The sequence below is a fragment of the Prosopis cineraria genome, unplaced genomic scaffold (genome assembly GCF_029017545.1).
Source record: "Prosopis cineraria cultivar Desert tree isolate PC_DT_omini unplaced genomic scaffold, ASM2901754v1 PC12, whole genome shotgun sequence".
Lineage (NCBI taxonomy): Eukaryota > Viridiplantae > Streptophyta > Magnoliopsida > Fabales > Fabaceae > Prosopis > Prosopis cineraria.
This window is the reverse complement of record NW_026555343.1, coordinates 29,001,165-29,016,178: the sequence shown is the minus strand read 5'-3', so window position 1 is coordinate 29,016,178 and position 15,014 is coordinate 29,001,165. Positions and strand designations below refer to the sequence as shown.

The 15,014-nt window shown below is 30.6% G+C and overlaps 1 pseudogene; it reads left to right on the top strand.

The window, feature by feature from the left end:
- Positions 1–241: 241 nt before the first annotated feature.
- Positions 242–4,812, top strand: LOC129289221 (cytochrome P450 76T24-like; annotated as a pseudogene).
- The last annotated feature ends 10,202 nt before the right edge of the window (positions 4,813–15,014 follow it).

Here is a 15,014-nt window from a genome sequence, read left to right as displayed (position 1 = left end):
TTCTTAGAACTCAGTACTTTAGCCGAAGTTAATATAATTTTTTGGATCCTCTATGCGTGTACACATCTTAATTATTTTTTAGATATATATCTTCCTTACAGTCTTATGTATAATAAATTCTTTTTTGTAGATTATCTGAACTTGATAGGCACTTTCATTTTTAAATATCGCTTGGCATATTTATTTATATAAATAATCTTCAGATTTGCAATTTGTCTGAAGATAGCGAAGGCTCTTGGCCATGGACAACTCAACACTTCTGCTTCTACTTGCCTTTCTGGTCTCATACCTTAGGACAGTCATCTTCTTCCGTGGAAATCAAAGCCCTAAATCTTCCAAGCTACCACCAGGACCTCGTCCTTTTCCGATCATCGAAAACATCTTAGAAATCGGCAAAAACCCTCACCAATCACTCTCTGAACTTTCAAAAACTTACGGATCTATTATGACCATCAAACTGGGTACCATAACCACCATAGTTATTTCCTCACCAGAGATGGCCAAAGAAGTACTTCATAAACACGACTCAACATTTTCAGGTCGAACTGTCCTTCACACACTACAAACCTTAGACCATCACAAAGTTTCTGTAGCGTTTTTGGACCCTTCAGTTCATTGGAAGACCCTTAGGAGAGCCTATGTTACAAAAGTTTTCTCATCTTCTCAGCTTGATTCCACCAAGAATTTTCGTTTAAAGAAGCTCCAAGATATGTTGGAGTATTTGGATGAATGTTGCAGAAAAGGTGATGATCAATTTTTAGATATTGGTGAAGTAGTGTTTACAACAATCCTTAATTCTATATCTAGCATTCTTTTCTCTATTGACCTCGCTGGTTTTACTTCTGATTCAACTCGAGAGTTTAGAGATGCTATACGGGGTGTGATGGAAGAAGCTGGGAAGCCTAATATTGCAGATTTTTTCCCTGCTCTTCAAGTACTTGATCCACAAGGTTCACGATCAAGAATGGACATTTATGCTGCAAATTAATCAATATTATTGATGATATTGTTAGTGAAAGAATGGAAGGTAGAGCAGCAAAATGGAGCCCAAGGTTTGGAATGACGCGTTGGATTCATTTCTCCTTCAAATGGAAGAAGACAAACCTCAAATTGGTCGTTTGGACATTGTCCATTTATTTGGAGTAAGTATCTTAAGACTCTCCCTCTCACTGACTCACTCACTCACTCACTCACTCACATGCTCAGGCACATCCAATCACAGATATTGTCTTTATCATCTATGTGCTTAAGGGGAATAAAGGCAAGGGTAAGGGAAGAGATATTCTAAGGAGTCCTATTTAAAAAATGGAGAAACGGGATTAAAGGATATTAATGAATTTTTCTTACTCTTTAAAATTACATATTCTCTTTATTAAAAAGTATAGGTCTTATGGCAAATTTGCCTCTATATTGTAAGTTTAGGAACATATGAGACTTTGAACTTATTTTTAATATAATATTTTTTTAATTTTTAAAAATGATATAATATTGCCTCTACCATTAACAAATATCATATTAACTTTAACAATTAGTTAATAAAAAAAATTATATAAAAGACCAAGTCTTAATTTTTTTATGACTTTTGTCCTTTTATGTAATTTTAAAGTTTTTTTTTTTGTAATTTTATTATTAACTAAAGGTCAAAGTTAACTTTACTTAATGATAAGAGTGACGTTGCACTATTTTTATAAGTTGGAGAACTAAAATACATAAAAAATGAGTTTAAAATTTTAAATACTTTTAAATCAATAATTTAAGAGTGGAATTGTTTTTTAACCCAAAAATTTATAAATCCGCTTATCTATTGTTTTTTTTCATTAAAACTCCCCTCTGGTCTATCCCTCCAAATAACCAGGGGGTAAGGTAGACCCTTTGATTTGTAGGTAGACCCTTTTTCTATCTACCAAATGTAGACTTTAAGTACATGTCGATAAACAAAAGAGTGGGATTTTGGAATGAATTCCTCCATTTTGTTTTCCTCTCCAACGGTGTTTCTTCTTATACCTAGAGAGTATACTTTTTGTTACCTTGTCTGTGTAAAATTTAGCCGTTTTATTTTTGTAGAATTTTTTTATTGAAATTAATCATGAATTTGAAGTGTTATATATTAAAAATTTGTAATTTTCCATGATATTTTGGAACATAAAATAAATAAAAATTAATATTATTTAAACAATTTACAATCTCATTTACATGGTCTAAATGAGATAATCTATCAACGACATTGCAAGTTTTTCTTGAGTATAGATTCCAAATTCAATACATAATTTTTACTTTGTAGTTGGACTTAATTTTCTTGGTATTAATTATCTTTTGAAAAATAATTACTTTCCCAATATGACTATAGATTATATCATATTGAAGTTTCCTAAACGTGTGTTTGGTTGGGAGTTTTTGAAGAACAGTTTGTTTAAGAAATTTTGGAGTGGAGCAATTTTTTTAAATTACAATTCATCATATTTTATTATATATTTAAGGAATTTATATATTTTTTTATAAAAACTTGTTATCATTATAATTATTGGTTTAATTTTTTATTCACATATTGATAGTATAATTGGATGAGAGTGGATTTTTAAAAAATCATGCAATTTAAATTGAGATGTAAAATTATTTTCTATAAAAATAATTATAAAAATTTTAAACTAATATATAAAGATATAATAATAAATTAGTTATTACCTCCCCCAATCTAAAAATTCCCCCTCCTCTCCTCTCTAAAAAAATTAAATAAGATAATATTAAAACTTTTCCCTTTATCACCTCCCCTCCCCTTCATTTTCTTTAAACCAAATACACTCTCTCACGTGCCTAAATATTAATAATTATTTATTAGGAATATAATCTTTAAATTGCAATGATAGAAATTGTTTGAAATATTTTATCCATATAATTAGAAAATTTATTATCTCTATTACTTGTAGAGAAAAATTAAGTCTACGCCAATTTGGTTTGTGTAAAAAGTTTTTTTAAATTATATAAAAAGCTCTTCCACCGCCTCTTCTTCTTTTATTAAATGCTGGTGTGGTTACTATTTGTATGAGAAAGATATTAAAATAATTAAAAATACGTTAAGGTAACTTTTAAAAATATATTTAAAATAATAATTTTATCAAATTTAATAAATAATTAAATTAAAAATTAAATACATACTCAGATGATTTGACATTTGTTGAAGTGGCTTCTGGCTAAGCTACATATTTTGGATTGTGTAGGTCAATCGATGTGACCTTACATGGCTGATATGTCACATGGGTCAATATTATTTCGATCATCCCAACTAGATATCCACTCCCCTTGTCATGTGGGCGGGGAAAAAGTACTATAACTATTAAAAATTAAAAGATATTTATAAATTTAATATCTTTAAATATAAAATATTTTTATATAACTAAAATTTTATTAATGATATTATTTTTTAATATTATCTTTTTATTATATTCTTTTATAAATTGAGTATTAAATAAAAAATATTTTAAAAATTTTTTTATTTTAAAAAAATAAAATTGTAAAGTTTATTTGATGATTTTTATTGATATGTGTAATTTGTTTAAAAGTTTTTTATAATTTGAAATAAAGTAAGTATTTTGGTCATGTCTTTAAGACATCTTAATGATTATCTTATTTATAAATCTACTCTCCTTGTTTAAAATACAATACATTTTTTGAGAAATTAGATGTTAATAAATATAAGACATTTTTAATGTTTTAAGATATAATTATTGCATTTTTTTTAAAAGTACTCCTAATAAATAATTTACTTTATATTTATTTTTTTAGTGAAACACCTTATTAAAAATGGATAAATATGAAAAGATGGTGTTAGTTTGAAAATAAATAACTACTTTATTAGGGGTAAAATTTGATTAAAAATGCCTTATATATTTTAATAGACAGGATATATCCTTTTACCCCTATTAATTCTTGAGGTAGTTATTAAATGCTAAAATATTTTATTTTAAAATATGTATATTTAACAAAAGTAAAGTTAAAAATTTATTGAATTTTTAAATAGAGTTAATGAGACTTAATGTTTTCTTTGATTCTGTTGAAAATGCTTGAAGTGATTTATATATAGATCTACTAAAAGGGGTATAAAAAAAACTTTTAGTAAATTTTACACGATTCTTCATGGGACGATCCAAATTAAATTCTTGCAAGTTTGCATAAAACTATTACTTATTTTTCTATCACATTCTATAGGATTTGTTTGTTGCTGGAGTAGACACAACATCAAGTACAATAGAATGGGCAATGCAGGGCTATTAAAGAATGCAGAGAAATTAGAAAAGGCCAAAAAGGAGCTTCAACATTGTGTCAGTGGCAAAGATATTATACTTGAAGAATCAAATGTCTCAACGTTGCCATTCTTAAGGGCAGTAGTAAAGGAAACTCTTCGATTGCACCCACCGGCTCCATTGCTGGTACCTCACAAGGCACTTTGATGCAAAGATTTGTGGCTTCACAGTGCCCAAAAATGCACAAATTCTCATCAACATATGGGCTATGGGAAGAGACTCAGCCATATGGTGTAACCCAAATCAATTCATGCCTGAAAGGTTTCTGGAGAGTGAAATTGATTTTAAAGGTCATGATTTTGAATTGATTCCTTTTGGAGCAGGAAGAAGAATCTGTCCTGGATTGCCGTTGGCTTTCAGATCAGTTCACTTAATGTTAGCTTCCATAATCCACCAGTATAATTGGAAGCTTGCAGATGATCTCCAACCTCATGAGATTGATATGGAGGAAAAATTTGGGCTTACTTTGAAAAGGGTTCAGCCTCTCAAAGCCATTCCATCCAAAGTTTTTTAATAACTATAGTAGCACAAATATGGCATTAGTAATTCTCAATCCTGTTTTAGTATGTGGAGATTGGAGTAATCCTTAAACTATTGAAATTTTAATTATGATCATTTTTCATCAGCAAATCACCTTTCTTTATACATAGATATTGTGTGTGTTAAAATTATTATTTGCAAAACTTTAATTTAGTTTAATTTCCACACATTTAAGGTTTTCAAACTGATATTTAGGTAAAAGTTAATTATTGTAACATGGGTTATATTTGAATTTGTTTTAGAAAAAGTAATTTAACAAAACTAAAAATATTTAGATGATTGATTAAGCATGAACCAATGTCTTGTTTAATTCAATAACTTGGCCGATTTTTCCAACATTCGGCATAACTAATTCAAAATGTTAAAATAGTGGTGATCAAATCACAAACACAGACACACTTGCGATTTTCATTACAGGAGGAATTAAGGCATCTTCCTATATGCCTACTAAGTGATATTCTTAACTAAATTTCTTTTGTTTTAGAGGATAATGAGCCTAGTTGTGTAATGAACTCTTGATTTACTCTTTACTTGTTGAGAAATGAGGTTTTGATTACTTGTTCCTGTGCTTTCTAATTCCTGTTTAGTGATTAGCCACTACTTAGTGAGTTTGAGTATTTGGGTTAAGCCTTGGAAGAAGAAACTCAAAATTGGACCATCGAAACTAGTCTAGGAGCTAATTTTGCCTCCAGTGAAGGAATGTATTTATTAGACGTAGGTAATCCTTATGGATTTTGATTTTCATGGAAATTAATTATTTAAGGTGTTAAATAAGTTGGCTCCAAGATAGGTGAATTGGTTTTTCTCAAATTTTTTAAAACCTTTTCCTAATGAAATAGTAAACATGATTTTCAATAAAACAGAATAGATGAAGAGAGTTTAATACAAATGCAGCTTAAGAGAGAAAAGCAAGACATGAATATTTATATTGGTTTAACCTAACCATTTGGCTTACATCTAGTATTCAAGATCATATTTGAGAGTTTTTACTAAATTCATAAGCTTAACTGGGTGCTTGCAATCTTAGTACAAAACCAAGATTCACAGTTTTGAACTTTACAAATCCCTTGCAAACCTTTATAAGATAAAATCTCATTTAAGGAAAACATGTCCATAAGTTCATGCAATAAAAGATTGAGCAAAATAGTTTTAAAAACTTTCAAAAAAATTAGATAGAATACAAGGAAAGCTTATAAATTAGAACTAAAAGTTTTTTGCAAGTAATGAATGCAAGTAGCATTGAAATAAGTTAATGTACACATCATTTAATACCCATTAATGTAAATGAGGTCCTATTGATAGTGTGAGAAAATATAATCATTAAAGACCTCAAACTAGCTGCTTGGAGTAATATCATTGTGTTTTGAAAGTAGCTTATGAAAAAAAGAACTTTATCTGCAAAGTTCACTAAATGAGTTTCAGAACTCTACTTCTTGTGTGAAGGAGTTCGTTCTCACATAAATGATACTTGGCAAAAATGCTTAGGTTAAGTTCAATCTGCTTCTCATGATGATGCGACCTAGTTCTTGCAACGATGGCTCACTCTAGTTCTAGTGAGAATTAGATGGTAGATGTGAATGACCTCTTTATTTTCTAGTTCTCGTATGGGTAGGATCCAATTCTTTTGAAAGTTGGTTGGGCAAGTTCTAGAACACAAGCTTATAATTAGGATTTTTCGCAAAGTATTCAGGTTTCAATGCTCTCTACTACACACTTGAGATTTTTCAAAGAGATAATCAACTTCTCAAGTGAATCAACAAGTTCCAGCAAGAACTGGTTTGGGCACAACTCAAGTAGCAACTTAAAAACCCTCCAAATGACATCATCAACATGGACTACACTAGATCACATCAATGAACAAATTATTTAAAGATCTTGAATATGTTTGTTGGGATCTTCACTGCTAATCCATGAAATTTAGACAAAGAGTTAAGCAAGGATGGCTTTAATTCAAATGTATCATTATTAGTAATACCAACTCTATCATAATTAAAATTCAAGGTTGTTCTTTCCCTAATGGACCTATTATCTTAATTATTATTGGCATGAAAATTGTGTCCATTATTATTTCCATTATTTACATCATGATTTTCATTCAAATTTCTCAAATTATCAGCCATACTATTAAAAACAAGAGATGAATCCATAAATTCAAAAGAATAACTACAACTATTTTCTAGTTTGAGTCATTGCCATAGAATAAGTTCAATATAATGTCACATATTTGACATTTATAAGCTAAAATGACAAGTAAAAAAAGCATTAAATACTTAATGGTTGTTTCAAAACAATCGTCAAGTATTTAAACATATAATTGATAGTTTTATTATAATGACCGTCAAATGTTATATATAAATATATTTGATACTTGTTTGAATAAAATCATCAAATATATTATTATATACTTGATGGTTATATGTTAACAAGTGTCAAATATATAATTTTAAAAAGAAGTTAAAAAATATTTACTTGATGCTTGTTTGTATAAAACCATCAAGTATTAAGATTAAATACTTGATGGTTATATGTTAACATGTGTCAAATATATAATTTTAAAAGAAATTAAAAAAAATATTTACTTGACACTTTCTTTAAAAGAACCGTCAAGTTTGTTTGGCTTATACTTGATGGTTCTTTTAAAGTAAGCGTTAAGTAATTGATAATTGATGGTTATTTCATAATAACTATCAAGTATTACCTTTTAAATTTACACTCTAAAACCTTTCATTTTCACATTTTTTGCAACTTGAACATCTTCAGAAACACACTGAGACTCCTTGAAATCCATTTTCATCATAGAAACTGCCTAAAACACGAATTCATACTCAATTCATAGTGGGTTTTGCTTGTGGGTTCCATTTTCTCAACTTTAAGCGTAGTTCATTCAGCCAAGACTGCATTTTGTGCATTTTAAGTTCATGCTTCATCCCTTGCTCTTGAGTTTTTCTTTTGTCTTCTTAATTCTTATTTGGGTTTAGTGTTTAGTGTAAATCCCATTTGAAATTCCCCTTCTTGCTCTTTAATAGTGAAAATCGTGGTTTTCTCTCCTCCTCCTCCTCTTCTTCATCCTAGCTTGTGCAGTGATGTACTTCTCTCAAGTAAATTGACCTATCCTTATTCGACCCTTTAATTTCTTCTTTGTGGCATTGTTGTCCATTGAATGTAATTAGGGAGTAATTAATTGGAATATGAAATTTTTGTTCATTGTTAGGTGTATTCTAGTGACTAAATATATAGCTTTTGGTTTTAGGTTCTTCGTTAATAATGAAGTTAAATCTAGGATTATATAAAAATTATTTTATTATTAGGTATTATGATTTTGTTGAAAATTTACTTCTTTTATTGTGGTGGTGATGATAATTTTGTTATTGGATAACTTAATTAGGTCTGGTTGAGTTATGTGATAGAACTTTAGGATGAAAGTTTTACATCAATTGTTGTTGGGTAACTTGATTGAGTATGATTAAGTTATATAAAAACTTACAAGATGAAATTTTTTAATATAGAGAGGGCATAAAGCCAGAGAAACTCTCTTTTTTAAGCATTTATATTGTCAAAATTATTTTAATGGCTAGCATTAACATATAGCTATTAGTTTTAAATTAGATTAAAGGGAGAATGTGCAACATGTGATCAGTGACTTATTGATTGATTGATCCTTATATCTAACTCTCCCACTATTTAGGAGTAGTCAAAGTCACTAATCATATTTCCCTCTTAATCTTTCTAGAAATTATGGATAAGGAATGGATGTTTATCAATCGTCTATCCAAGCAATATTAGGATGGGGTGGCAAATTTCATTAAGTTGTAATTAAGCATGCAGAGACCTTGCTAAGATTGTTTTCCCTGTTTAAAGTGCAACCTTATGAAGTAGGTTAGTCCAAATACTTGTGAAGAACATTTATTGATTAATGGGATGGATTAAAGTTACAAGTATTGGACAATGCATGGTGAGACAAGGGATGATATCATTTATAGCTAGGAGCATAGTGAGAGCTATGTATCATCTCCTAATGATTTTGATACATGTACACTTGAGGAAGATTGTCTTAAACAGATGGCCAAAACAATTGAAGAGGACCTTAAGGATTGTCTAAAAATGTTTGATAAGTTGAAAAGTGATGCGAAGATGCCATTGTACGATAGTTGTAGTGCATCAAAGTTGTTAGCAGTGTTAAAATTATATACATGAAGGCAAAACATGGATGGAGTGACGTAAGATTTACTGAGTTGCTTGGGTATTTGAAAGTAGAATTACTTTCTAAGGAAGATAAGCTTCTTTACCAAACATATAATGCAAAACAAGTACTGCGATCAACTGGCATGAGTTGTGAAAAGATATATACATGCCTTAATGATTGCCTTTTATTTTGAAATGAAGATCCATTGTTAACCAAGTGTTCAAAGTGTAATGCCTCACTCCAAGCATAATGGATTAAGTCTAACAAAGGCACTATGATATTTTACAATCATACCTATATTTAGATGCATGTGTAGTAGTTCAGAAGTTGCAAAAAGCTTAACATGGCATGCGGATGAAAGATTAAAGACAAAATGCTTTATCATGTTACTGATTCTCCACAATGGAAAAAGATTGATTATAAGTACCTTGAATTTGGGGAAGAGAGTAGGAACTTATGCCTTACTTTGTCTACTAACAGGATGAATCCTTATAGGCTTCAAAATAGTAGCCACAGCACACGACTAGTTATTTTGGTGATTTATAACCTTCCTTTATGGCTTTGCATGAAGCACAAGTATATGATGTTGTCCATACTTATTTTGGGACCCAAGCAATTGGGGAATGACATAGACATATATTTGGCTCCTCTAATTGATGACTTGAAGATCATGTGGGAGTTAGGTGTAGAGGTATATGATGGGTATAGAGAAGAAAGATTAAATTTACAAGTTATGCTTTTCAATACAATTAATAACTTTCTTGCCTATGGTAATCAATCAAGGTACAGCATTAAAAGGCAACTTGAATGCCCTATTTACAGAGAGGGAATACATTCTATGAGGCTGCAACATGGAATGAAGAACGTTTACCTTAGGAATCATAGGTTTTTACACCAAGAACATCATTATTAGCGGTTGAGAAAAGCATTCAACGGAAATCCAAAAGAACTTAAGGCACCTTTACTATTAACAGGTGATGAACTATTTAGAAAGATCAAGGATTTGGATATTGAACTTGGAAAATCATTTGTAAGGAACCTTGGAACAAGCGGATGGAAGAAGAGATCTATTTTATTTAAACTCTCTTATTAGATCACCTTGGATGTTCAGCATTTTATTGATATTATGCATATTAAAAAAATATCTGAGAGTCTTATTGGTACTTTACTCCAAGTGTCAGGAAAAACAAAATATGGCATAAAGGCAAGGTTGGACATGATTTCTTTAGGAATAAGATAAGAATTAACACCCCAAGATAGGGGAACCATATCTTTCTCCCTTTAGTAGCTCATACGCTATCTAAGAAAGAGAAAACTATATTTTGTGAGTTCCTTAATGCAGTTAAAGTTCCTAAATGTTACTCTTCAAACATTAAAAATCTTGTATCAATGAAAGATTTGAAGTTGAAGTTATTAAAGCTACACAATTGCCATGTTTTAATAAATGATTTCATTTTAATGGCTATACTGCAACTTTACCCCCTAAAGTACGAGGGGTGATCACTAAGTTATGTTTATTTTGCAAGTCAATTTGTACTAAAGTGATTAACCCATATAAGTTTTCAAGGTTGCAAGCCCGAATTGTATTAACATTGTGTGAGCTTGAGATGTATTTTTCACCGACATTCTTTGATATTATGATCTACCTAACCGTTCACTTGGTTAGGGAGATTCAAAGTGTGGGCATTCTTATTTAAGATGGACCTATTGAGCATTATATGAAGATTTTAAAAGGTTATGTGAAAAACAAGAGTCAACTCGAGAGTTGCATTATTGAACAGTATATTTGTGAAGAGGTTATTGACTTTTATACCTAGTACCTGAGCCATATTACTTATGTTAGGCTTCCAAGTCTTGACATATGGGTAGAATAAGTGGAGAGGGGATAATGGAAAACAAATTCGTTATTATCTCAAGTGTATAGTGATAACAAGCCCACTTATATATGCTGCACAATACTAAAGAGGTTGAAGAGTATGTAGACAAGAATATGGCTGAACTTAGAAGGGATAATCTCAATAGATTAGAAATTTGGTATGCTAGGGAACGCAATAAACATTTTACAAAATGGGAGAAAATTCTTTAAATGTTAAATATTGATTCCAATTCAATTTTTAAAAAATTGATATGGTTAGCTAATGTTCCAAGATAGGCCATTTCTTATACTAGTTACCTTGTCAATGTGTACACATTTCACATAAAAAAGTAAGATGATAAGAGTATGATGCAAAATAGTGGTGTAACTCTTATAGCTCATTCCATGCATATTTCTAGTATTAAGGTTAAAAATTCTATCTATGAAAACATGTCATACTTTGATTTAATTAAGCATATATGGGATTGAGATTACATATCCTTATGGGTTTTGGTCTTTAGGTGTAAGTGGATTGATCGAAAAAATGGCTTGAAATTTGTTTATCAATTTGGATTTGTACAAGTAAATGTGAGCAAGGAAAGGTATAAAGATGAGCCTTTCATTTTGGTACAACAAGCTAAACAAGTGTTATATGTCCTTAACCCTGCTAATAAAGGATGGTATATTCTTCTGTTACACAAAAAAATAAATGAAGATGCAGCAGTTAAGAATGATCCATTTGAAAGGACATCAAATCAAAGTAACGACAATGCAGATGAGGCACTATACTTGAAAAATGATCACAATAAAGGTATTTGGATTTCAAAGAGGGGTAAATTATTTTAGCATAAGAAGAAAATATTTCAAGGAGGGGAAAGTAAAAAACAAGAGTTAAGGAAACAAAAAGAGTGACTTGAACATGCAACCTTTGAATTAATTATGCCATTTTTATTTAGAATGATTTATGTTTAAATTATTTGTGCCATTTTTATTTAAGTTGATTAATATTTAAATTAACTATGGTTGATCAATTTTTGAATTTCTTGTATTATAGATAAATGGCTTCTGATTCTAAATCTACTGAAATCCCTCCATCAGATCCTGCTATAACTTTTACTAACGCTCTGTCATCACACAAAAAAATGGAGTAGGAATATAATATCATCTAGTAGGGCCTAACAATAATAGAAGAGGTTACAAAAACAAGAGTTGCAGGCAAAAAAATAGCAATGCAATGGAACAAGAAAGGGCAAGCCATCAAATCTGCAAAATTTATAAGTTATATTAGGGCAGTGGCAAAGACAACTGTATCTATCACACAAAAATTATGGCGTAAAGTTGATCAATCTACGAAGGATATTATTTAGGAAACCATGGTTGTAAGTTGCATTTTACTAATTTTTATTATGTTATACTATGATGCTAAATTTGTAGCCTAAGTTCCTCCCCTATTACATCCTTTTGTAAACAAGAGGATTGGTATGCTTTTATTACCTCTTGACATAAGAAGGAATTCAAGGTATTTGTGTTTCTAAATTTTAAATTTTAGTTCTTTTTATTGAATGTATATATGTGTACTAACAAGACATTTGTGTTATTGATTAAAGAAACTAAGAACCCAAAACAATGAGAAAGTGGCCAAGAATGAATGTCCTTATAGAGAAGGGAGATTGAGGTATGCAAGTGTGGAGCAGAAACAAGTAGAGGCAGAGGGATCAGATGTTACCATATCCCGCCAAGGACTCTGTACATTGGCACGAATAAATAAAGATGAAATTATTGACAACCCTTGTATGAAGGAGGTTATTGAAAAAATTATAAGTGTTGTTATTATCTATCAATTAAAAATGTTTATGAAAATGTAAACTAATCATATCTACTTTACATAGGATTCCCTCTCTCAGGAAGTCTCATAGGGCAAGCTTCCTGAGCATGAGGATATTTTGGCTAGAGCATTGGGAACCCTTGACTACCTTGGTCATGTCAGAGGTGTTGGCTTTGGTGTCACGAAGAAGTAATACCTTGGTAAGATTAAGAAGCGAACATCAGCTTTTTCATCTGAAGTCCAAGAGCTGAGAAAAGAGAAGTCATTATGAAGCAGTATCTGCAGCCCAAGTGAAGATAATTGGCATGCTACCGAAGGAGCAGATCCTTAGGAGGCTCTTGAATGACATTAGTCCTGGCAGGAAAGATAGCTGCACAGTCCCTTCAGACAAAATACTCGAGGTAATACATTTTATCTTCTAAATTTATTTAACTATTTTTTGTCTAAGAACATGACATTGTTTCTTTATTTAGGGTGAGAATGACTATAACTATCTAGCAGATGATCCTTCATGCAAAGTAGTTGTAACTGGATGTGTGTACGACATTATTAGGGATATAATTGATAACCTTCCCATCCTACTCGATTGTGTTAAGGTTTCCTTGCTTATTGCAATCGATACAAAGTATCCATTACTTTATCCTACTGATGAGAGTAAATAGTAGGAGATGCATTGGGAAGCTTCATTGTATGGCCTAGTCACCTTATAACAGTAGGTATACTAAAGCCAGCAAAGGACCCAAAGTTGATAAAGGACCCATTGCTGGAAAAGAAAACGGTATATATGATTTAAATAATTGTTTAGAATATTTTAATATTCATGTCTAACTTTTTCGTTGTATAGTTGAGGGGGAAAAACAATAAGGTGTCGAGCCATACTAAGAGTCATCCATAATTTTATAGCATCTAGCCTTTATGCATGTTGTAGAAAACAAATCATGTGGCTCTCTTGAGACTTATGCTTCAGTTATAAGGATGATTCATCAAGTGTCGATTAGGATATCATTAATTTTGAGGATGGGCTATTCAATAGAGTGTCATTTGAAGTTGTTTGGGATGAAATTTTAAATGAAATTCTCAACCACCAGTACTAGTTTGATGACCTTCTACCTAAGGTAATTCTTCAATATTGCTCAGTTAATTACTTGAATTATATATGTGTGTGTATGCATGCTCATTAACTTGTTTATTTTTTCACCTAAGTCACTTTTATACCTTATTCATGGTTCCTGGTGGCCTCGAGTCGAGGATCAACCTAATCAATCCTCATGATGTCTCTCTTTACAATGATATTACAAAGGAAGCTTTTGAAGAGCAAGCAAGAACGCTTTTAGATCAATTCTAGGAAAGGGGAGCAAACAAGGATACTTTGTTTCTCATTTTTTACTGTCAAGGGTGAGCTGCTAACACTTGTTAAGAATAAATTTTTTTTTATAACACATACTATTTCTTGTTAGGGGACACTGGATACTTATTATTGTTAATCCTATTACTCCAAAATATGGTATTTCGATCCTTTAATAGAGAACCAAGCAACAAAGAAGACAAAGTTGTACTTTTTAATAAGTAAGTTTGATTTTTTCACTTGTTATTTTAGTTTCCATACATATATATTTCTCACATTCATTCTATACTTTCTTCTTAGAGCTGTGTGTTGTATTACACTATGATCTATAAGAGTATGTCTGTTAGGATGAGGGCATTCAAACTTTTTAGAGAAATGAGTCATTGTTAAGGTATTCATTTAATTGACTAAGTTTTTAATTAAGAAAGCATGTCATGTTTTACAATTTCATTGATATATGTTTTTTTATAGTATCCACTTTAGCTAGGTCAGAGCAATAACTGGGGTTATTGCTTAATGAAGTTCATGAAGGACATTATCACCTATGCCCTTACCACATTATCTGACAAGGTATATATATTATATTTAATTACACTTCAATTATAAAATTTAACTAATTTTAACAAGCAACCTATTAACTTGAAATTTTTGTGACTATTTACTTACAATACTTCGAGGATGCCTACTACATTTGTTATACAGCTGCAAATGTAGAAGAAATCCTTAAAGAGGTAGCCCAATGTGTGTTCAATATATGGTTAACAAATGGTTAGGCCGGCATAATAGTTAGTTAGGTATATATTTACATTTTACACATTACATATTTTTGGCCAATTTTGATGGCCTAGGTTACTTAGTTTTGAAACTTTAGTTTGCAAATTAGTTACGTATAGATTTTTACGTTTTAAGGCTAAAAGTATTGGAATTTTAATGTTACCTAAATAGCAAAAACTTTTTAGAAACATTCA